The sequence below is a fragment of the Pinus tabuliformis genome, chromosome X (assembly GCF_031772625.1).
Source record: "Pinus tabuliformis cultivar Carrire ecotype Pingquan chromosome X, CPIR1, whole genome shotgun sequence".
In the NCBI taxonomy this organism is placed as follows: domain Eukaryota; kingdom Viridiplantae; phylum Streptophyta; class Pinopsida; order Pinales; family Pinaceae; genus Pinus; species Pinus tabuliformis.
The window spans coordinates 1427644128-1427650735 of NC_142308.1; the positions used below are offsets into that span (position 1 = coordinate 1427644128).

The 6608-nt window shown below is 29.1% G+C and overlaps 1 pseudogene; it reads right to left on the reverse strand.

The window, feature by feature from the left end:
- Positions 1 to 3248: 3248 nt before the first annotated feature.
- Positions 3249 to 3908, reverse strand: LOC149145390 (protein GLUTAMINE DUMPER 1 pseudogene; annotated as a pseudogene).
- Between the last annotated feature and the right edge of the window lie 2700 nt (positions 3909 to 6608).

Sequence of the window (6608 nt, forward strand, 5' to 3'; positions counted from 1 at the left end):
CACAGGAACAACATAGACACCCTTCATTACCTTGGGGTCAACGGGGTCCTTTACCAATCTGAGGGAGTTATGGATGGCGTTAATGGGTCTAAATGTTGAGGGAACATTATGCTTCCTAATAATTGTCACAATCTTAGCAGTGGTCCTTAGATGAAAGGGAGATGAACCACTGAGACTTGATCTTTAAGTTGTTCCTTTACCACGAATTTTTGTTGGCTTTAAGGAAAGCTTTCTGACCTTGGTGCCTACTATAACCATTATTAACGAAAACGTTAAGGAGATGGGCCTTCTCTTTATCAAGGTTCTTTTCATTAGAGATTCTCAGCGCACAAGTAGCTAGCGTGTTGGGAAAACCAAAATTTTGAAAATCACATCATAATTCATTTTTCGATGCATTTCAAACCAACAAGTGTGGTTCATCTTCAGGACAAGTTGAAGAACTAGATGAGGGCTGCAGGATAAATAGAGGGAATAGATCATCCAACGGCTACATTTGATGAGGAAATGACTACATTATACTGGGTAATAGGAGGGGACCAAGAGATATGGAAAGGGAAATATAATTAGTTAATTAATTAATTGGTTAGTTTTATTATATTTAATTATTTTATGATTAAATATAATTACATGTATTTAACTAAATTGAGAGTAATCTAAGAAGTAACTAATTAACTTTTCTATTATTTAAATCTTCATAAACTATATAGACTTATATTATTATTATTATATGAAATATTAAGAAGAAATAATAAATTATTAATAACTAGATAACCTAATTAGTTAGTTAGTTCTTTGACTTAATTCTAAATTCAATAAATTTAACCATATTAAATATGTTGCAAATTCCATTAGAATATAAATTAAAGTCAATGAAGAATTATGGAAAATTATAACTATTTTCAATTACTTAGTTAATTCCATTAATAATTTTATTTGTTTATATTTATTTTATTCAAGGTATAACTGATTAATTGGTTTACCTCATTATAATTCTTTCATCTATGTTCAAGTATAAAAGATTTTTATTTATTTATATATTATGTAAAATAATTAAGCGTATATTTTTTTTTAAGTTAGAAAAAATTAAGGCTAAATTGAATAAATAAATTACTGAATAAAAATGAAAGAAAGGGAAAGGAATAAAATGGAAAAACAAGCAATCCAGAGTAAGATGGGGAAAGGACGATAGAAAACCACAACAAAAAGAACAACACAAGCGAGGGGGAAAGGACGATAGAAAACGAGAACAAAAAGAACATCACAAGGGGAAGGTGTCGGGGTGGCAGGGCACTGGTATGAGGAAAGGGCATGGATCCAACAATTGCTAATTTTCTAGCCATCATCCCTATTGAGATTGCTCACACTTTTTTCAATTTCTATGGCCTCTCTAAACTTCTAGTGATGAAAAGGCACATCTTCGCAACCTCCTCAATACATATGTGATGCTTAGTCTAGTCTTTTCCTCGTGTTCTCCCTGACAGAAGACTAGGTCCTCTCATGTTTTATGTTGGCTGACTCCAGTGTCACCAACATAGGGGGTCCACAGAAACATCGAATAACATAGACACCTTTCACTTCCTTGGGGTCAACTAGGTCTTTTACCAATGTAACAAAAAAAATTAAGCCTTAATTATTTCACATAATATATAAATAAATAAATAAAATTATACCTGAACAAATATGAAAGAATTATATTAAGATAAACCAATTAATCAAGTTATACCTTGAGTAAAATAAATATAAATAAATAAAATTATTAATGGAATTAACTAACTAACTAAAAATAGTTATATTTTTCCATCATTTTTGATTGACTTTAATTTATATCCTAATAAAAATTGCTACATATTTAATAGAGTTAAATTTATTGAATTTAGAATTATTAATCATTTATTATCTCTTCTTAATATTTAATAATAATAATAATAATAATATAATTATGCATATAGTTTATGAAGATTTAAATAATAAAAAAGTGGATTATTTAGTTCTTAGTTTACTCTCAATTTAGTTAAATACAAGCAATTATATTTAATCACAAAATAAATAAATATAATAAAACTAACTAATTAATTAATTAAGTAATTATATTTCTCTTTCTATATGTCTTGGTCCCCTCCTCGTTAAATGTAGTTGTAGAATGATGTGCCTTTTCTATTTATGGTGGAGCCATGATCTAGTTCTTCAGCTACACTTGTTGGTTTAAAAAATGTCTACAAATGAACTATGATGTGATTTTGACCAAAAACTAGTCTAAAAAAAATTAGCTTTTAATTAATTTTAAAAATTAAATATTTTAAATTTAATAAAATACTAAAAACTATTAAATATTTTAATATATTAATAATTCATTAAATTAAAAAATTAAAAAATGTCCATTTTAATTAAAAGAAATTGGGGGAGGCACAAATCTATTTAGATCAATTACACGATGCATGTGTCCATTTTATAACTCTACATTCACTAGTTATCATTGATTTGGTCATGTACTTTTATCGTGTGTTAACCAATTTATCAATTTGAATTCTAAAGCATCTCTTGAAAGTAAAACCAAGTCAATTTGATAGCATCCAGAATGCTCTCTGAAAATGTTTAGTCTCCTCTACTTACAGTCTTAGAAGAATTTCTTACCAGTCATACGAGATTCTTACAACTTTTTTCTATGTGAATATGATTTGTTCTATTGAAACATAAATTTTCCAACGCTAATCTATATTTCATGAATCTAAATGTAAATATAATATCTCGTCTAATTTCAAAATATCAGGCCATCGCTAGCATCCGGACAAGCGCAACGCCATACCGCAATTGATATTGCAGTTGCATAAAGTGTGAACATAATTTGGATGTTTTTTTAGGGTTTTTTAATTGTTCTGTTCTATTTAGGAATATGCTTTCTATAATTTATATTTTTCAAAATATAAAAAATTGTGGACGATTTAGAATGGTCTTTAGAGTATACATAAGAGACTAAGAGAAATTAAGACTTGCCAAATCATTTCTTTTTCAAAACTTTGGAACATCTATTATCTTGATATTACAAATTATCAATTTTATAAAAATTAAATGGCTAATAGCACAAAATTATTTTGATGGCTATAAGCTTTTATCAGCAATTTAATTTATGTATCTGTGCTAGTACATCATTGTTCTTATATGGTCATGAAATACAGAGCTTACCAATCCTATCATGGTCAAATTCTTCCAATAATGTCAGAAAACATAAATAAAATCTTAAAACTCTTATCAATAAAGACAGTATTGGGATTAATTGTTTGGTATGCAACACAGTTGCGCCGCTGATTCAACTGTAGGCTTAAGCAACTGCTAGCTAAATCTCGTTAGAAGAAGTACACAAATGGCGAGACCTCGATACATTCACCACATACAATAAACTATTTCTGGTGTGCCTAGAACACAATCCATTAACACCTAATTAATATGAGTTGTGTAGCAGTAACCATATTCATACAATGTTCTGTTACCTACAATGCTTGCAGGCAGTGAGTGACTCATTCTTAGGCCCATGTAACACTTTACAAAGAATTGTCTCTGGTAGTAGACATTGCAGGCTTCGCAAGGAACGTTGGTATTTGATCCCCAGCCATAATCACCATCACTTTCTCCTCTGTGTCTTCCGTGCTCGCTTCATTATTCTTCTCCCCACATTCACGAGAAGCAGAATTATTGTGAAGGCCCTCACTATTAATCTCCCCAAACTGACCAGATAGTTGCCGGTAAGAGCAAGCAAGAATCAACAAGGCTAACGCAATGAGGCCTATCATCGCAGCCATTCCCCCGAATAGATACGGAACCGGTGACTGCCATGCGGCCGGATGTGTAATGTTATTTGCTCTGTGATTAATCATTGCATAATATAATTGCTACCACCAGGGATGCTGCAGAAAATGAAATCGCAGGGAAGTACCCAAACAGAGCCTAGAGATTATCGTATAAAACCTATTTGCAGTACTTGCCCCGGATGGGTGCGGGGAATCTCAAATACAATACAAGACGAAAGGCGATGTCAAGTCCAACATTTCGAATACGTTATTTGCAAGAAAACGAATACATTAATTGGAAAATGACGTGTTTTCGGTGGTTTTCAGGCCTCTCAGCGAGCCACTTTGTCGCGAGGCGAACCATGGAACCAATCACATTTTCATGTTTATGGGCGGTGAACGTAAAAAATATATCGAATCTCAATGGGCGGTGCAGCCAAGGGATTTCTCTTTTCGTGCTCGAAGAAATGGATTACGAATTAACAAAATTGTTATTCAATTAAGCGGGCCCTCTGTTTTTGTCCTTATTCGATTTCTTCCGTCTCACTCACGAAATATGTGACGAGCTGATGAGACACGAGACACGTAAAGATAATTAGGCAGTCTTTTTAGGAATAGGGTTTTCACCATTTTTAATTTTTTAAAATAAAAAATAATGGACTCTATATTAATATTTTTAAAATAAAAATAATGGATACTCTATATCAATATTTTTTAAAATAAAAAATAATGGACTCTATATCAATACTTCTAATATTTTTAAAATAAAAAATAATGGATACTCTATATCAATATTTTTAGTCGGTTCACAATTTTTCATCTTTTCATTTTTTTAGAAAGATAAAAAAATAATGGATAGTCTATATTAATATTTTTTTGTGTGTTATACAATTCAATAAACGAAATTAATAATTTCTAAATAGTTTGCTTGGTTTTATATTTAAATTTTTATTCTAACTTTCTAATTTATGTAAATTTCCAATAAAGTTCCATAGTATAAATAGCACATAAGTATTTTGTCTAGCCATTATAAATGGAAGGTAAGTATTTTAATGACCATCCATTCTTATCAGTTAGCTATTTAATCTCTATGGATATGCTATTTTACAGTTTTTTTTAATAGAGACGATCTATTTAAGAATAAGGCTATTGCAATTTTCATTCTTTAATATATATATGAATGATTTACATTACATAATGTTTGTTGGGTAGTTTTTCATGTAAGTATGGTAGAGATGTAATGTTTAACATTTTAGTTTGGTCAAAATAAAATAATATAAAATAAAATTATAAAAATAAAACAAAATAAAATTCCATAAAATTCAAATTCGTGGTATTTTTAATCCATGTTTTTTTCCCATGCTATTTTTCTCTAATATGACCTATTAAAAAACTAAAAATTAAACATGGAGATATCCATTTTAAATCAAGATCTATAAAAAAAAATCAAATTTCTTTTCACTAGAAAAAAAATTTACATTTCAAAAAAAAAAATTCATTTCTCTATTCTTAACGGATTAAAAATTATAAATATAAACTGACAATCCAACTTATAAAATAAGAATTTTCGAAACCAATTTTCAATTTCCTACTTCCACTCCTCTCTTTACTTTACAAATTCTCAACATTACCAATAAAACATATGTCATAATTATAATAAAAGTAAGTATTTTAATAGTTATCAACCATGTAAATTAAATGTTGTGATAGTGTACTTGCTAATCGATTTCTTCGGCGATATAGCTGTCATGAATAGGAGTTGTCTATAATGCGACTTTTTGAAGATTTCGGTGACGGAATCCGGCGAAGAAATTGAGGTCAAATCTTGATTTCTTGCCGTTAAAATGGTTTTTTAACTGCATATTTGGATTCAGCACCCTGAAAAACCTCTGGGACGCTTTCATTATGCAGAAACTAGCTATCAAACTTGCCATTCCAATAATTCTTGCCGGATTTCGACCGGAAAAATCCGCCAGAAAGGCTTTCAAAAAGTCGCGTTAGAGACAACTCCTCATGAATATACATCGGGCTAACTAGACAAAAATTAATTTTCTTTAAGTGATAAAGCAATCGGGAGTGAAAGCGGATCAGTGATTAAAATAATAGTTATCAAATTGAATTCGAATATGAATTTGAATGTGATACGATACGATACGATACGGAAATAATTTAGCTCTATAAAATCTAATAGGAAAAAATTATATACATGTTACAAATACTTAAATTTATTAATTTTTTTATATATGTTACAAATGCTTAAATTTATTAATTTTTTTAATAAAAGTTATCTATTTAAAACTGGAATTTTTTATTTTTTAATTTTTCTAATATAGAAGTTACAATTTTTTATTAATTTTATATAGGAATTACTGATTCACAATTAATTTTCTATTTTATAATTTTTGTTATCTATTTGAAACTAAAATTTACCATTTTATAATTTTATCCAATACAGAAGTTACAATTTTTTATTATTTTTGTATAGAAATTACTGTTTTGCAACCAATTTGCTATTTTATAGCTTTGGTTAATTGAAAAGTTATTACTCTATATTTTTGATATTACGATTATTTTATAATTTTTTAATATAGAAATTACTATTTTTTAATTATTTTTTTAGAATTTACAAACTGGGAGTTTTCAATATAGTATTTCTTTTCTTCAATTAATTTTTCCTCACAAATTCTCTAAAAAATACCATATTATTTTCCAGCGTGATTGGATTTCAAACTCAACCCTTGAATTACCTGCCTTACACACCACCATTGGCATTGCTCAGCTCTTCATCATTTCTAATTGCCGATAGAATGTGGCGTGGAACAATCT